Source organism: Girardinichthys multiradiatus, chromosome Y (genome assembly GCF_021462225.1).
Source record: "Girardinichthys multiradiatus isolate DD_20200921_A chromosome Y, DD_fGirMul_XY1, whole genome shotgun sequence".
Lineage (NCBI taxonomy): Eukaryota > Metazoa > Chordata > Actinopteri > Cyprinodontiformes > Goodeidae > Girardinichthys > Girardinichthys multiradiatus.
This window is the reverse complement of record NC_061818.1, coordinates 31,916,691-31,935,895: the sequence shown is the minus strand read 5'-3', so window position 1 is coordinate 31,935,895 and position 19,205 is coordinate 31,916,691. Positions and strand designations below refer to the sequence as shown.

Genomic DNA, 19,205 nt, shown 5'->3' with positions numbered 1-19,205 from the left:
ATATAGTTTGACATGACATGGTCAGTTTTTTTGTCTTTTCTATTTTGTTAAAATTATTGTTTAATCAAAATAAAATCTACCCTCCCAACAAGTTTCGACTAACACATGTCTCAGGTGATATCAAATAAGGTACAGGGTAACTGACCTTCAGTTTGTTTTAATATACTCATTGCTTTATTCAAATTTCAATTACATTGCTCCTTCAAAGGTATTTAAATTCAGTTTCATTCAGTTTATATAAATAAACTGAATAATTAGCAGCAATAATTCCAAGGCACTTTTAAAGAAGAACAGCTCCAATTAATTTACAATTATACAATACAATCCAGTCATATAGACAGATTAGTTTCAATTACACTCAGATCGGTTTGACTTTAAGTGTAATGCAGTACATTTTATTTCAGGCTACAATGCCAACTGGTCAAAAGTTACCTATGTCAGCAAGCCAAGCCAGTTAAATTAAGTGTTTGATTTTGCAACAATTCTTCTTTCTGACCAATTGTGAACTGTGTAGAGATATATTTGTTGAGTTGTTGACATAACAGCAATCATACCTTTATGACTAAATAAGAACACTGCTTGGCACGGTGCTGATGGTGTACGGGTTAAGCACGCGACCTTAAGCAGAGGCTACAGTCCTCGAAGCGCCTGTCCCAAGTTTGAGTCCCGGACCTGCCGACATTTGCCGAATGTCTCCCCCTCTCTCTACCCCTCTTTCCTGTCTGCCTACTGTCAAAAAATAAAAATAAATAAAGGCCACTAGTGCTGAAAAAATATCTTTAAATAAGAACACTGCAAGGATTTTAGGAAACTTTAGCTGCAACCAGTAAAAATAATCATCAGACAAACTGGCTCTAAAAAAGTCCAGTCTTACCAGTAAACATGTCTAGTATGCACCTGCTACACAGCCAGTATGATCATCATCATTTCAGTCAACACCAGATGTAAGAATCTCTGTCCGAGAGAGTAATTGTTCATATAAGCTAAAGTTGTGAATCTGGACTGCATGCAGTGTAACTGTACCATCAAATTACGCAGCTATTTGAGGTGGTACAAGTAGATATGGCAGTACTTACTTTTTGAGTAGGGAATATGCATGGAACCCAATCAAACTGAAAAATGCACAAAAAGAATAAAAACAGATTTGTACCAGCTGAAATTCAAAAGGCGATCATGGTCATCGTCATTGCCCAGCTTCACCCTCAGGGCAGCATCCATGATGAGATCATCACAATAAAACTCTCGCTTAAGCAGATAAGGTTAAATGACATGCAACTGAAAGGCTCCAGAATCTATGCTGAAATCTGCCAACAGTTGCTCGTCCTCCTTAGTATTTCCCAGTGTCTGCTGAACTACTCAACTCTTGCGCCTCTTATGAACTTATAATGCACAGACAACAGAATAATTTTTTTTTATTTTCTAAAGTGTTCCTTTTGAAAACATTTGGTGAAATCTTTCAAAACTCTATACCCAAATGTGTTTTTATGCCCAGTGTATATTTGTTAGTAAAACTAACAAAACTGTCTTCATATGTAAACTGCAGTCCTAAAGTGGACTATGAAAATCGCACATTTAAAGATGAATGGACAGAAGCATACACTTTCCTTTTAACTTCCTTAGGGTGTAAGGCCAGTCTGCCTTATATGTTCTGAATCAGTTGGACTTATAAAGAGTGGAAATCTAAAGAGATATTATTAAACCAAACAAAAGAACTTCCAAAGCTATCCACCTGGGTGACCGAGCTACACAGCTGATAACACAGTCTCTTATAGCACAACAGTGAGCATACAAGTGTTCACTACTAGTACTGTGGATTTTAAGAAAACACATAAAGCTTTTCACTGACTGGGAAATGATTAGAGAGTGCATGGAAGCTGTGGCAGAAACACCTTCAGATGGAAAAGAAAGACAATAACTTAAAAATGGTTAAGCACATTGCCATGTCTGCCACAAGCACAAGGAAAGCAGAACTTTTATACCAAGATGCGCAGACCCAGCTCGACTGTGCCATTCAACGTGCGTTTAATATTGATACTTAAATTGAATTGCTCTTTTCTGTTTATCAGATGATTTCATGGACATATGAATAATTGATCAGCAGAAAATAAAATAGTGTTAATTATTAAATGTTAAATAAAAATTAAAGAATATATATTTGTCAGTTGATCAAAAATGTTCTGCTATTTTAGTTGGGGACCCCTGATTTATTTGCATTATAACTTTAGAAACAAATCTTTTTGCAACTTATTTGCTATTTTCTTTCTTCTTTTTTTTTACTATAATGCTCACACAGAACATTTTCTGAAAGTTTATATGTTATATCTTATGCTACTTTACTATTTTTTAGTTTAGTATTGTGTATTTTTTTTGCACCCGTTCAGAGCAAAACCATCTGCCATGAGATTTAACTAACTGTGTCAAAATGTAGTTTTGCGCAGATGACAGAATTAGTGAATAAATAGAATTGTTGAACAATAGGTGGTGAAAATTATAAAATAGCTCTAAATATCTTGGTCAGAACCCCACTGTGGGTCATGGAGCAACAACATAGGGGTCATGAAAGTTCTTGAAATCAATTTAAATATCTAATGATTGCCAATAGCATATTTTAACAATAATATTTAAAAGACATAAAAATGGGTGGAATCATCAATGGATCCAGTTTTGTTTTTCCTTCAAACCCATTTTAATTAGCTTATTAGGTCAACAGCTTAAGAATCATTGCTATAAAAGATGTAAATGGGTTTAAATACTACAGCCTTGCTAAAGTATTCACACCCCTAGAACATTTTATTCCAGTTTTGAATGATAGACTGACCAGTGCTCCTTTAGATAGATTTTTAAAGCTTGGGATATTGTTTTATAACCCTGCTTTAAACTGCTCCACCTTACAAGGTCTTCATATTGCTGTTTCTTCTCTAATGTTCTCTAAGAAACCTCTGAGGCCCTCAATGAACATGGCGCACATGTAACCTGGTGGGTAAGTTCAGAGAAAGGTGGGAGAGAGCAGTTCAGGACATCGCCTGTTGAAGACTTGATAGAGGTGGGACATAAGATGAATCGGGAAACATGGAGATTTCTGCTGTCACCTGAAAGAGTGATGCGATATACCCTGTCATGAAGCACTAACACCATGTGACATCTGCTTAGATGTTGCTTTTGGCCATCTTTCCTCTTTTCTCTAAGTCCACCCACCCACAGAAAGTAGTATTAGTCATTCACAGAAGGCCACAGATTTGTGAGCATGTCTGAGTGTGACATGATGCAGGTGTTTTTGTTCAATTTCTGGATAACAGTCTATATTTTCAAATATAAAACGCATAAAAAAGGAACAACAAAAACGTTAAAGAGAAATAGGTTCAGAAAGTAAATACAGATGCCTGGGTACCATTACTGGCACAAAACTTGGATGATTATTTAAATGTTTTATTTTACATTAAAAATGTGAGATTTGGCCCCTTTTCAACATCTTTTTTAAATACCTACTTAATGTTCTTTTTGAGGATAACAGGACAGATTGTTTTACCTGCAAGTACACAATTTATCTGCATAACATAGAGATGTGTAAATTCACTATCTTGCTCAAAATGCAATTAAAATAATTTTTTTGTCATACATATCTTTGTCCAAACTTACCACAGTAAGTATGTGTAAATTTATTTGTTACTGTTCATTTCTCTTCATATATTGGTGAAAAAACTAAATCAGTGGAAGGAAACCTTTAAGTGATTTCTTGATTGAGGCACGTTGGTGCGGCAAGTTAAACCAAATAAATTTGGATCGTCACAATTTATTCATGAGAGGGCATTACTGATTTACTTGGGTCCAGATCAGTTAGGAACGTTTTTTCCTCCCGCATTGACAACTATATTTGTTATTTACTTTAGTTACCTTTGGAACAAAAATATGTTTGATTTGATGATCTGAAACATTTAAATTTTGACAAAAACACTGACACTAGTGGCCTTTATTGTACAGTAAACAGACAGAAAAGAGGGTGGAGAGAGAAGGGAAAGACATGCAGCTAATGGCCTGAGACCAGGAAACGAACCGAGGACAATCACTTCCAGGACTATAGTCTCTGCACATGATGGGCATGCTCTACCAACTGAGCCACCAGCAACCACAATATTTAATTTTTCATAAATAAACAAGTAAATAAACTAAAAGTCTAAAATTAACTTGGGATTAAAATATGGATAAAAAGAAAATGCTGGGTGTGCTTTTTTTTTGTCTTTTTTTTTGTCTTTTTTTTCCCTTCCTGCCCTATGGCAACAGTGAAGTCTAGCGCTGCTGTCAGCATAACCTGGTAGCATATGATTGGTCACTGGTTGGGAAAACATCAGCTTTTTTTAGTTTCTCACCAGCCAGCCACTGATCTGGTCTGATCAAGCAGACAACCTGCAGAAAATAAACATATAGACATCAATGGAACAGTAAAAGCAAAACATCTTGGTTAGAACAAGGGGTAAATTAAATCTTTCTCTTTCTTGCAACTGTCAGTCATGTTAAGAAATGAAAAAAAAAAAGCATTTTAGCAAAATACTGGAAAGTTTTGCTAAAGAAAATGAGACCAAGTGATTGTAACTGGGAGCCTTCTAAAATCCTTTTCAATCTATATCTAAATATATCCATAACCGTTTACCAGTCATAATAAAGGCTGAGAGATTCCCCAAGAGCTAAATTAAACTTACATATGAAGTTATAGTTTAACTGTCATTTTGAAATAAGGCCAGTAGGATTTCTTTTTTTATTGTTCAGCCCAGGTCTACTCTAAAGGAATTTTTAACAAATGCAAATGTGTTTGAATTTATTTTTAACCAAACTACAAGGCAGGGAGCAATGAATGACAGGCTAATTTGTGGACAAGAAAAGAGGGAAAGCTCGCCCTGTCTATTCAGCTTCGAGCCACAGGCCTCCTCATTAGAGCTAACTCTGCCAACCTGCTGCCGAAGCGTGGTAGGTAATGACAGCTTGGCTCAAGAGGCAGCCTTCCATCTTTCTTTCTAATGCTTTGACTAAACTAACAATTTTATTTTTCTGTTAACTGTTTCATCCTGGACCACTTCACCTACAAAGAGTTATTCAACATCTTCCATCTTATTGCCAGACTTTCTCTTCCTTTACTTCCCTAGGAGTACTTCTCTTTACTTTTAAAGGGGGACACTAAGCTCCTAAACTCCAAATTGACATCTCACAGTCTCCCTCATTCTCAATCCTGTCAATTTACTGGCTTTAGCGGAATTTTTTCTTTCCTCTCATCACCATCTTTCACTAGACCTAAAATCTCTCTTCTGTAAAGTCTAACTCTGACAAACAAACAAACAAGTGAATGGAAGATCACTGGAAGGGAACAATTTAAGAAAGTAACTGGATGGCCGACTACCTGACTGACAGAAGGTACATCAAGCGATGAGTAAGTTGACTATGTGGAGCTTCTGTAATTTAAAAATGGGCTGGACAGGTAAGAAAGGTGTCAATGTTACACACAAAATTCCACATCAGCACCTCTGGAGAACATCTCTGATTGTATCTATTAAAAAGTATAGACTAGGGTTTTTGTCATTAATGATCATCAGTAGAACACAGAATTAAAACTTGGTTGCATTTTTTGAGGGTTGGGATGTTGCTTTACCAGAAGGATACTGGCAAAAAGACAAGAGTACACCCTAAACTAGTTACCAAGACATTGCTTTGCCATGTTAACTTGAGCAAAACTTTAAGGGTACTTTAGAAGTAATTACCAATGCACATATGGTGGCATGAAATAGTATTTGTCACAATACAGATATCTTCAGATTTAACTTTTTTGTTGCTCTTAAATGTCTCAGATAATCAGACCAATTGCTTATATCAGACAAAGATAACTTGAGCGAATACAAAATGCAATTTTTAAATATGTAATTGTAATTACAGAAATTTAACAAAGAAAAACAAACTTTGGGTATGTGTGAAAAATACTGGAAAGTGTGTAATTAACATTTAGTAATAAAGAAAAAGCTTAGTAAACTGCTCTGAAAATAAGTTTAAAACACCTCAAAGATGTTAATAATTTGTGTATAAATGTCATAAAGCAAAGGGAACTAATTGTGCCAACATCTGTTTGCTACTTAAATGTTTTGTTTTTGGGCACACAAAGTTGTTACTTTACGCCCCTCAACATATTGGCTGCTAATGTGATGCTGTAAAAAAAACAAAAAAAAAACATGCACCAGACAGTGCCAAACATTAAGATCATATGAATTAACTGAGAGCTGGAAGATGCCATTGTCTCACTCAGCATGAGACTGCAAAGTAGGAATTTGCAGACAGTACACGTATTTGTGCACACATGTTTTTAATTTCATCACAACAATGGAGAGGACACCCCATTTAGCATCACTGTCACATGGAGTTTTACAGATAGACAAACACTGAAAAAGACTGAAGGTGTGTGTGTGAGACAGTGAGGGAGAGCGAGAAGGTGACAGAGTCGTGAGAGGGGACAATGGGTTTCCTAACATAACTAAATCATCAATGTGTTTCGTCACCTTGGCAGAGTTCACAAGTGGAAGGTTGAGGAAGGCAGTAGGAGGAGGTGAAGGAGAATAAAACAGATTGTGTAGAGAGAAGAGCTGTTGGCTTGGGTGAACAAAAGGCAGGTGGGAATCCTGATGTATGCTTTATGGCTCAAGTGGTAAAGAAATGAAAACACAAGAGCATTTGCTCCCAAAATGAAGCAACAACTTCCATGAATAACCAGACACTTCAGCTGTAAAAAAAAAAGCTCCAGCAAATCATTATACTGGATATTATAATGTTTAGTGTACACTAAATTTAACCTACTTTAGTGAGCTGATGTCTGTGAAATAGATGTCTTGACTATTTCTATGAATTTGTAAAGTGTAACAAAAGGATTTCTCTCCGAGTAACCATGTTTTAAAGGATGCCTTTTCTTTTTCTTTGCAGACGAGCTGCATACATATGGACTGTACAGTTGCATTCACCATGACAGCAGTCCTACATCAATAACCTGATCAACCACTGCTTTTGGAAATTATAACCAACATGGCAAATCATGCATAGCAAAATAGAAACTACACTACTGCTACTGATTCTGTGTAAGTAATCCATTAACTGAAAGGAGCATATGATTCATTCAGATTATTATTTCTGAGAAAAAACAGGCATTAAAACAGATGGTCTTTATTTTAAGGGGACATATCACGCTTTTAAATCCTTCCTTTTCACAGTTGCGGTCTTTGTAAAGTGGAACTGCACTGCAATTTCTAGATATTTTAGCTCCACAGATGCCCTATTCTGAGGTGCGTCTGAGAGCAACTCGTTTTGGTGCCGTCTCTCTAAATGCTATAGAGGCACTACACACCCTGGCCCCCTTTAGGTCAAAGAGTGTTCCACTTTAACCCGTTCGGCCATTTTTGTAGTTTGATAACAGATATTTCTACTGGCGAAGAAACAAGAACAAAAATGGCAAAAATAATGCACATCTGTTCAGGTAATGATACTATTCAAAACATGCAGAACGGTTATGTCCTCAAGGAGCTAAAAGCAGCACACAGCACTAACATAAGCAGAAGGCAAGATACTACTACTATTAAAACAATGGCCAGGACATCATATTAACACAAAATAAATTCATGTCTAAAATAAAGTTTGTTGTCATTTTAGCGTTATTTACAGCTTACCGCTTTACTGTGTGCGTCGTTTCCTTAGACATAAGGAACTGACTTAAGGAACCTTAATCAGATTAAGTCTTTCATCAAATCCTTCTCGATACTGGCGGAGGTTGTTGAAGGTTCTCGTCTTTGAAGTGCCATTTGCAGACGAAGAAGAATTTCCCCACTGATGTGGGAACATTTCCATGAAAAATAAAATTTAACCAGGCACTTCAATGTGGTTCTGATGCTGGGGGCCGATGTAATGAATTGTGTGGGTTAAAACACCCAACAACTGAACATTTAGACTTATCCCATTGCAGCTTCGGAATACTTGAGCTTGGACTACAAAATCACAGTGAAAAATAGAAATGGCAGACACATGAAAATGGTTGGCTGGAAGTCCATAACCTTGTTTAACAGTTCTGCAGCAAATGCTGTGATGTAATAATTCAAAACACATAATAGAGAAAACTGAAAAACATGACCCAAACAAAATATAAAGATATCTACACAGCACCTGGAGAGACTAAAGCCAACTTTTCTGCATTCCTGCAGGCTCCAAGTACACAACAAAATGCATTTAAGGGCTAAAACAGTGGATTTTGCATGATATGTCCCCTTTAAGGACAAAGGTAGCAAATGTTATGCATGCTGGTTATGGCGCATTTTTCTCTGAAACTGAGTAAACCAGGGCATTATAGATATTGTTCAGAGTAACAATATACTTTAATAAGAAAGATGGAAACATAAAAAAAATTCTCAAAATGATAGGCTGCTGTATTGCTCAACTACAATGATCTGTCATTTTCTATCGCTTATTCCATAGTGGATCGCGGGAGAGCTGGTGCCTATCTCCAGCAGTCTATGGGCGAGAGGCAGGGTACACCCCGGACAGGTCGCCAGTCCATCGCAGGGCAATGACTGACTGACTGAACTACAATGATATCAAAAGCAAATAAACTATCATTCAAAAGGACCAAAGGAGAACCTCAATGACAAAGACACAATCAGTAATCAAATCCAGGGTGATGAAAGGAGGCCTACAGTGTCCTGTGAGGACTATAACTATTAAAAAAATGCATGTGTGATGCCAAGACGGCGGCAAGAAGGTCGTGCAAGATTCTATTCTGTGGAGAGAATTTCCCAAAGAAAACATCGACCTGGCCTGAAAAGAAATAAAGCCACATTTCTAGAACTAATGAAAGCAAAATTTTTCATTTCTGTCCAGGGACAGTAGACAGTTTATTTGCCCATCTTATTTATTTAACTCAATTAACTCTGTTATAAATCCTTCAACCTTTGCTGTCCTCGATGCATCAGTCACTGTGCCACCATTTTCTTAATTTTTTTACTGAAAAAGCAACATCTATAAGACAGGTTTCTTGCACACCTAATATTATAGACATACCCCACAAATGACAATTCCACAACTGTACAACAGCACAAAAGACGATATACTGAAGATCGAATACATCCCAGTTTACTCTGTCACTATGTATATGTGGTCAAGTTCAAATATGACCCCTTATATGAGCTTGACCATACATGACATAACTGCTGGCTGGACCCTGCCCTCCAAGTGTTTAGAGGCCAGATATGTCCAGATAACCATACTGCTGACCCCTTTGGAGAAAACCTGAAGTCTGCTTCAGCAGACTGAATGAGCACAAACTAGTCTGCATAACTGCAGACAATGGTGATAACACTGTTGCTAATAATAATAATAATGGCTCAATTGCTTTGGCCAAAACCTCCATTTTGCTGTGTCCCATAGTTCAGACAGTAACACAGATTGGACAGTGGATGCCAGAGGACTCTATAAATGTTTGTTCAACACATTCGACCTCAGCTAGTTTAAAACTCAATGCCTTTCCTGGGGAAGGCATTGAGTTAGGCTAATCTCCTCCAACACAATCTAACACTGGTGAGTGATGTTTAATTGATTCATAGTTCTATTTGCAACACAAAATATTTAACCTGTATAATCTAATTGAGACTTGTTTTTTTTTTAGCATGCACTGGCATATAGAAATAATATAACATACAAACATACAAATATTACATACAAACACCCAAATTAATAATGTTAAATAATGGAAATGTAAAAAGTGTTTTTTGTTTAATTAACTTGTTGTAGATTAGCTAACGAACAAGAATTGTTTTAATATAATAATAAAAAAAATATATATACAAAACACATTTGTTCACAATTTAGAGCACTAAGTTACAGAAAGTTTCTATACATGTATTTATATTTTGATTAAGTATGTTCAAAGTATATTCAATAAATTTTTATCTTAGTTTCTCACCGACCCCTCTGTGCTTAGCATTCATGAATACATTTACTATGGACCAGTAGTATCCATTGGGGAAAAACAAAGAATCATTATTTCAGATTTATTTTGGAGGAGATAACAAGCAGATTTTAATTAAATTATATTAAAACATTCAAATTAAAAACCTGTTTGGATTTTAATGACTTCCCTGCTTTTCTTTATTGCTTTTCTATATGAATAGAGAGAGCAAAGTTATTGGTAGGTTGATGGTAATTAAGTTTACTATAATACACAGTGCGATTATGTGGTTTTGAATTTTATACCAAAACTCAAAGTATAATTTTACCATATCATAAGGTCTTGGTCCATATAGACAAATATTACTAAATCATTTACAGTTAAATATTGAAATATATTGATTTTGAACACCCTGCTCTGTGTGAGAGAGCTATCATTAACTCCCCCGCTTTTTAAGGCCAATGACTAACCCTGTGCAATACATGATGAATAATGTTGGACTGCTGCTTTTGTTCCTTAATAAAAGCCTTGACATTCTGAACTGTAATTAAAGTAAGTTTCATAAATGGAAGTTCATTTATATTATCACTTTATAAAACAAATTATTTAATCTGAAGCAGTGAATTGTTGAAATTCTCCCCCTGAGTGCAAGGCTTTTACTTATTTCCAAAGGCATTGTTCAAATTGTTTTAGCATACATTTATGGATATTTGTAAAGGTCAGAACTGAACAGCTGTTTATTTCATATTTTTGTGTATTTCTCAATGAGTAAAGGTGCAGTCTAAATCGCTTAAAAACTGAAATATAAGAAGTGACAGCAGCTAAGTTGACATTAAATAAAAGATAATCTTCTGACTATTACAGACAAACACTACAAGATGCAATAAATCAGTCTGTTTCTCATTATCATCTGAGCCACTTAAGGCTGTGCATTAGCACATAAGAGCCCTTTTTCCTTGCCTTCTTGTTTTTGCATGATTGCTCACATTCACACATGCTGTGCAGAAAAGGAAGATAATTTCCATAAATGTCTGCAAATCCTGAAAGATATGTTGGTTTGTAAAGTCCCGATGCAATGAACAAAAAGATATATAGATAAGATGAGTGAAATCGAGGAAGAACAAGTAAAGATATAGTGTGAATAACACTTTGGTTGAGTGTGGATGAATACAAAAAGAAAAAGAGTGAAGTGTAGATATATTTAGGCTAAGCTTTGAGAAAAATATTTCCACACTGCTTTGGTACTCACCTTGAAAGATCATGCATCTTTTGGCTCAATAAATAATATAAAGATAAAGTCAGTGAATACACGTGGGCTTTTTAAATCAGATAAAGTCATTGGCAGCGGCAGCATGCTGCTTTGTACTGTGAAGATAAGGCTATTCAGACTTGAAAGCAAAGGTTTTCATGTAATAAATATTGCTAGAGGCAATACACACACAAAGAAAAGGTCAAATTATATTAAAGTGAAAGTTACAAAGAACCCTTATGATGTAGGTCAGATCATCTGAATATTTTCATATTCAGATAATGGGCAAACATTTCATTAAAAAAACATGTGTGATGTATTCATACCCCTTGAATTTCTACACATTTTCCCATTTTATTGAGATTGTAGAGTATTATATGAAAAAGGAGCCCCAAAACGGACAAACAGCAACACTATTAGATGTGGTTCAGTCGTGATTTAAGGTTCCATCCTGAGGGAGTCTGGAGGACTTTATAAGTGGTGGAAAATAATCCAATATAAGTTATCCAAAGAGCATGATCTAGTGGAAACACTGGAGTTTTTCTCTTCTCTAAAAATATGACAGCGCCTGACGCACCTGATGGCAGGCCTGGAAAACAGTTTGTTAAAAAGGAACTGTAAAAGTGAAACTCTGTGAGGTCTGGGCTTTGGAAAAACCCAGTATGTTCTGGTGAATCTCCCAGTGCCATTACACCACTCTGAAGATACAGCCCTACCCAACCAGTAACCTCCATGAGCCCTGTGAGAGGACCTGCAAAATAATTGCCTGCATGGTAAAACCCTGTGTTACATTAGGGAATGAGACCATCTTTACTATATCATATATCTTTAATTAGCAACATTTTGCCAACTCTACCTCTCCCAACCTATCAGATTATGAGGACTGCCCTTATCTCCAGCCCTCTATAGCTAACCCCATAGATTCTGTGTTGAATTTAGTTCTGGACTCTAGCAAGGACTTTCCAGAACTTTAGTTTTCTTGTTTTTTTTGTTGACTTGGATGTATGCTTACAGTCACAAAGATGCTAAAAACATAAAATCTCTTCTCATCTCCCTGTTTGTAGGAGACACCTAAAGCTTTTGGCTCCAAATGGACCTGGGTAGAACTATAATATTATATACAGGGGTTGGACAATGAAACTGAAACACCTGGTTTTAGACCACAATAATTTATTAGTATGGTGTAGGGCCTCCTTTTGCGGCCAATACAGCGTCAATTCGTCTTGGGAATGACATATACAAGTCCTGCACAGTGGTCAGAGTGATTTTAAGCCATTCTTCTTGCAGGATAGTGGCCAGGTCACTACGTGATACTGGTGGAGGAAAACGTTTCCTGACTCGCTCCTCCAAAACACCCCAAAGTGGCTCAATAATATTTAGATCTGGTGACTGTGCAGGCCATGGGAGATGTTCAACTTCACTTTCATGTTCATCAAACCAATCTTTCACCAGTCTTGCTGTGTGTATTGGTGCATTGTCATCCTGATACACGGCACCACCTTCAGGATACAATGTTTAAACCATTGGATGCACATGGTCCTCAAGAATGGTTCGGTAGTCCTTGGCAGTGACGCGCCCATCTAGCACAAGTATTGGGCCAAGGGAATGCCATGATATGTCAGCCCAAACCATCACTGATCCACCCCTTCTTCTTTGGGGCTTCTCCACACCGTAACTCTCCCGGATGTGGGGAAAACAGTAAAGGTGGACTCATCAGAGAACAATACATGTTTCACATTGTCCACAGCCCAAGATTTGCGCTCCTTGCACCATTGAAACCAACGTTTGGCATTGGCATGAGTGACCAAAGGTTTGGCTATAGCAGCCCGGCCGTGTATATTGACCCTGTGGAGCTCCCGACGGACAGTTCTGGTGGAAACAGGAGAGTTGAGGTGCACATTTAATTTTGCCGTGATTTGGGCAGCCGTGGTTTTATGTTTTTTGGATACAATCCAGGTTAGCACCCAAACATCCCTTTCAGACAGCTTCCTCTTGCGTCCACAGTTAATCCTGTTGGATGTGGTTCGTCCTTCTTGGTGGTATGCTGACATTACCCTGGATACCGTGGCTCTTGATACATCACAAAGACTTGCTGTCTTGGTCACAGATGCACCAGCAAGATATGCACCAACAATTTGTCCTCTTTTGAACTCTGGTATGTCACCCATAATGTTGTGTGCATTTCAATATTTTGAGCAAAACTGTGCTCTTACCCTGTTAATTGAACCTTCACACTCTGCTCTTACTGGTGCAATGTGCAATCAATGAAGACTGGCTACCAGGCTGGTCCTATTTTGCCATGAAACCTCCCACACTAAAATGACAGGTGTTTCAGTTTCATTGTCCAACCCCTATATATATCATAAGTTTATCCACCTTGATAAAAATCTCAGTCCCATCTGAGGAAAAGTGATCCCAATGCATTTTGCTGCCATCACTATGGGGTAGTGTTCTTTGGTTGATCTGCATAATTTTTTTGTTTGCTTTTGTACACATAAATCCCTATTTGACATCGGCCCAAAGGTTCCAATTTATTCCTTGAAATCACAGCATAATGTCCCATAAGATTTTAGGAGATTTTAGCAAGCTCTGGATTTTCCTCTGGAATAACAGAATTGTTATATGTAACTACACCCCACATTACAGACATGCTGAGAAAACAGGTGATTGTCACATAGAACACAACCAGTACTTGTTGGAAATTCCTGCAACTCTTTTAGTGTTGCTGTTGGCTTTTTGGCACCCTTCCATACCAGTTTCAGTCTCACATTAGTTTTTTGAGATATGTCTAGTTTTTGTAATGTCACAGTTGTCCCATTCCTTCACTGTGCAAGGTTATCTATTTAATGTTATAGAGTTTTTTTTTTTACTCTGATCCTGAATGATGCGTTTAAAAACTGAGATTCTTCTGATCCTTTGTAACCTCTCTTCAAAGGGTGCTTTTAATAAACGATGCAAATGAGCAAAAGTCATAAAAATCCTACTAGTACTGTTGAATTTAATTTCCATTTCATCAGATCAATCGCAATCATGATGGCAAATGTGAACTCAAAAGAATTGGATGTTGAAACCTAATCAAAAGGCGCTTTATCAAGTTATCATGCACACTCATGGAACCAGGTTATTCAGGTTTTTTTGTTTTTTAAAATTTTTGCCTCTCTCAGATTTGTTTGTTTGAGTTAGACTGTACACATTATATTTTAAAAAGGTTTAAAAATTATTCCTTAGTGTTATGTATTTGTGCACATTTCATTCTCAGTTTATTCTTTTCAGAGCAGCTGAAACAAAAGAGCTGAAAGACGACTGAATGTGACGGGCCAGACGGGCTGAGGTTCTTCACGGTGATAAAATGTCACCCAGTGCCATCGAGTCTTCAGATTTTCTTGCAATTTGTGTATAAGCATAAAACCAAGCCTCTTTTTGTCTGTGGTTTCCGACTATGCTGGTGTGGGCATGCATTGCCTCTTTGCCTCTTTGTTTCTCTGTCTCATCAACCAACCCCTCATCATAATCCAACCTTCCACTCCATACGCCAGGTCACATGGGGAGCTGTGGGCAGTTTCATGACCCATCATTTCCTGTGGCTGAGTGTCGGGGTAAATCAGGATGCCACACGAGTCTAATGCTGACAAGCTGAGACAGCTCCATTTTGACTAGGAGGGGTCTAGTGGACCATGCACAATCTGCATCCACCACCCCTCCTCCACGTTACAAACACACTCACACACACACAAATAAACAAAGAGACACACATAAAACTACATAGCAACAGTATGTGGGCACCAATGTACAAATCTAATGTTTATGCATGCGTAACTGTGTCACTACAGTGCAAGTATGAGTCATACCAGAAAGCATAACGGTGGCTGATTTTTTGTAGCATTTCTGAATCATTATTGCCAAAAACATAACCCTAAATCATATTCCAGGTTAAAAAAAATATAAAGCCAGTGAAAGTACAGTGATGCAGGCCAACTGACCTTCTAGAAAAAAAATAATAGCCAAGATAAAGAGATCCAAATTGTGACTCATAATCCTAGGAGGGAATCTAAGGCCCAATGGCAGGAACAGATCCTGATATACAGGATGGAAAAAGGAAACCAAAGAGCACACTGCACAATGAGCAGTGACACTGGAATCTTGCCTGAAAGAGACAAACTGGGCTATAATACATCTACACCTGCAAACCATCTGTGTATGCACACATAACTGCAAGCATGCCTATATGCTGACATGGACCTAGGTGCATGTGTGTGCGTTCTTGCGCTTGGGAACTCATCATCAAAAACGCATGGGAACAGGAACACGCCTGGGGTGTGTGCACCCACAGAGACAGATGTGGTTTTATATATAATAAAAAGAAAGGAAGAGACAGAGCCAGAGCAGCGGCCAGCAAGAAGAAACAGTTTGACAGAAACAGGCTAACATTGTGAAGAAACGGGAAGCACAGTGGAGAATGACAGACAGAAGCATCGGGATAAGAGATAGAGGGAGTGACAGCGAGTCAACGTCTTGGTGAGACAATAGACAGATAGGCGACTTCTGTCGAGGGCGAGAAGTGGAGAGCGTGAAACGCTGCCCTTGCAACAACTCTCCTTTTTTGCAATTGACAGAAAAAGATACTGTTGCTTTCTTCAATTCACAAAGCCATCAACACTCTCCTGTAGTGGCTGTGGAATGTACTTTGATTCATAATTGATACATTTTATCAAAGAGAAAGTACTAAAACAATTACAGTGAGTTTAACATCTCAAAGGTGTGTAAAAACCCACCCTAGTTTACTTATGAGCATATGTATCATCCAGGGCTTAAACTCCGTCTTTCTCCACATTTTACACACTGTAAACCCACATTATTTATGTTAAATTCTGAGTGGACATAAAGCAGACATTTAACACTAAAGCATAACAGACCTCACAGCCAACAAAAGCTTGCAAATTCTTCCAGATATGTTGTCATTTTTTTATGCTTTTTTTTTTTAAGATGACAAGTTTGTAGCATATTATGAACAAAGAGGTGTCCTCTTGCCATATCAAACATACGGTCTGTGGACATGTGTAATGAAATGTTTAAGTGTCAGCTTGTAGTAAAATATTTATACTTACAGTACATTTTTTCCATTTTCTAAAGCAGTTCATAGATTGTTTTTAAATGTGCTTTGATACCTTAAAAGTAATTCTACTAATTTAATGATAAAATAGTTTTGGGTGTATATATCACCACCAGACAGAATCTTACCTAATAAATTCTTTGAGGATAAAATTGTGTTTTTTAGCACTGAAACAGTTACACATACGAATCTCATTTAAATATTGTCAACCCCAAAGAATGTTTAAACACTTGCATCTCAGGCCACTGAGTTAAAACAGTTTATAATACTTGACTGTTAAAACACTAATTACTCTTTTTACTTGACCAGGGATAACAAAATAGAAAATGGTCTCCAGTTTACATATTGGAAAATTTAGAACAATACATGGGGCTCAACAGAGGTCTGATGATTTAGCTATTTCAGCAACCCCAGCAATCATTACAGAAAGATATGGGCTTATTGCATATTATTATTTAAATTATATCATCATCACTGCAAAGAAAATCTGTTATTCTCAGTATGTGATCACCTAAAGATGATAATTCTATTTTATGTCTGGAAATATCTGCTGCTTAGACAGTGGCTTCCAAATGCATTTTTTTTTTTTTTTTTTGCATTACTGGGAGGCACAGAAAATAGCTGAAACAATCTATAGACCACAGTGTTGAGGCATTTCTCCCACATAGTGTAGCTATTGAACTACATGTAGAAATGAATTGAAATTCCAATTCAATCATAGTTGTGAAAGAGTGCAGTCAGGTTAAGTTTATCGTGCCAGTTGGTGGGAGGAATTTCTGTCTGGGGAGGCCCAGTCGGCTGTGTGGGGACTTTAGAGCAATCCCTTTCTTTCTTTCTTTCTTTCTTTCTTTCTTTCTTTCTTTCTTTCTTTCTTTCTTTCTTTCTTTCTTTCTTTCTTTCTTTCTTATTTTGTAAATGTATTTTTTAGTTTTTAAACTCTGTAAAGCACTTTGTGACATTTGTCTGCATGAGTGCTCTACAACTACAGTTTGGCAGATATATGACAATATTATGGATATTATGCAACATACGCAGTACATTTGTATAGCCAAATAACCAGCTATGAAGAACAACAATCAAGTAATGAGATTTTCATTTCAAGGGGGACCAAAAATAAAAAGGATTATGTCTGGCTGTCTTCCCACACTCATTTTGTTTCAGTGGAAGTGTGTGTGTTTCTGTTGGAGATATAACCTGTGTTTAATTTCTAATTTCATATTAACAGGGCGCAGGCATCTTTGTGAAGCGCTGTTATCATAATTGGTTTAGCTGATTGTACCGATACGTTTTCCAGCTCTACTGATGTCAGTTTCACTGAAAGGTGCAATATAAAGACCTTGAATCTCTAGTTAGAGGGTCTTAAAGCAGCTTTTAATTTTTCTAATTAAATAAAAATTAAACATTGATATTTTACTTTACTTTGCAGGAAACATTTGGTAAATTAACTTGAATAAAGACTCATGTTTTACTGAGCAAGCCTACACTACCACAACAACTGCTGCACCGAAAGGCACATAGCTGAGTTTAAACATAATTAAAAGTCATTATATGTGCACAACAGGGAACATACCTATAGCAACAACATGACAGTTAAGTTTGCTATGCAATTTCTTAACATTAAATTTATTCTGAATTTAATGTTGAATTGTTAATTTGACCTAAAGACTGACACAATTTAATGCAGTCAGATGAGGCATGCTAATAGGGTTGGCTATTAAGGTACTGCTTTAAAGATAATAATTGAAAAACTGAGACAACTTTGATGTAGGCTGTTTTTTTCTGGATAATAAAGCAATTTTCTTTAGTTTTGCTTTTTTGTGACACTTTAATGTTTCAGATCTTCAAGCAAATTTAAATAATTATGATATCAGACCAGGATAACCAGAATAAACACAAAATAAAGATTCCTAGTGATGATTTAATGTATTATTAGACTAAATCTACTCAAAACAATATTTGTGAAAAAGTTATCTCCCACACTGCCAAATTTGTTTTGATTATGCAAATTTTTATGGAAGGTGTGTTCAAATTAACAACTTCACTGTGTGAAAACATGAAGGATGCAAAAAGAGCCAGCAATTTACCTCTTATTGGCTCAAAGAAACACAGAAAACAGTCAGTCAGTCATTTTCTATTCCATAGTGGGTCGCGGGGAAGCTGGTGCCTATCTCCAGCAGTCTATGGGCAAGAGGCAGGGTACACCCTGGATAGGTCGCCAGTCCATCACAGGGCACAGAAAACAAATAAATAATAATAAATAGACTTTCATGCTTTAAAATCTTCGAGGCAGAATAGAGCAACTCTTCAAAGTTGCTTTAAAAGTCTTCCACAGCCATATAAGAGACTTAGTGGAAGTTAATTAAACCCCAAATTATTCATAATACTTGTATTTACAGTTAAATTTTTTATTTTATTTATAAAAGGCATATCAAAAATAATTTTTAGCTTTCTTAATAAATCGACAATTGGTATTGCAACAATAAAAACCTTAATATACTTGCCGACCAGCTTTTTACACATTTTAAATTGGTATTTTGTTCGTCTTTGGTGGTGAACTCCAAGTCTTTGAGGTTGGAAGGCCTCTTTGCCATCACACTAATCTTTTACTCCTTTTATAGTTTCTCTATCATATTTAAGTCTGGACTCTTTTACTCCATTCAAAAGAAACATGCATGTAACATTAAAAGATCATTTTAAACCTACACCTGGCAGAAGTCTGAGTATCTTTAGGCTTAACTGAAAAACTAGTCCATGCATTTGTTACTTCAAGGCTGGACTATTGTAACTCTTTACTATCAGGATGTCCACAAAATGCAGTTAAAAGCCTTCAGCTGATTCAAAGTTTATCTGTTCTTTCTTTCTAGGTGAAACAACTAAAGGAGCTGCATCCATTA

The 19,205-nt window shown here is 36.7% G+C and overlaps 1 protein-coding gene across 2 annotated transcripts in view; it reads right to left on the bottom strand.

The window, feature by feature from the left end:
* Window positions 1-19,205, bottom strand: part of LOC124863683 (zinc finger protein 385C-like) — a 213,753-nt gene that overhangs the window by 96,388 nt on the left and 98,160 nt on the right. The gene's annotated exons all lie outside the window — the stretch shown is intronic.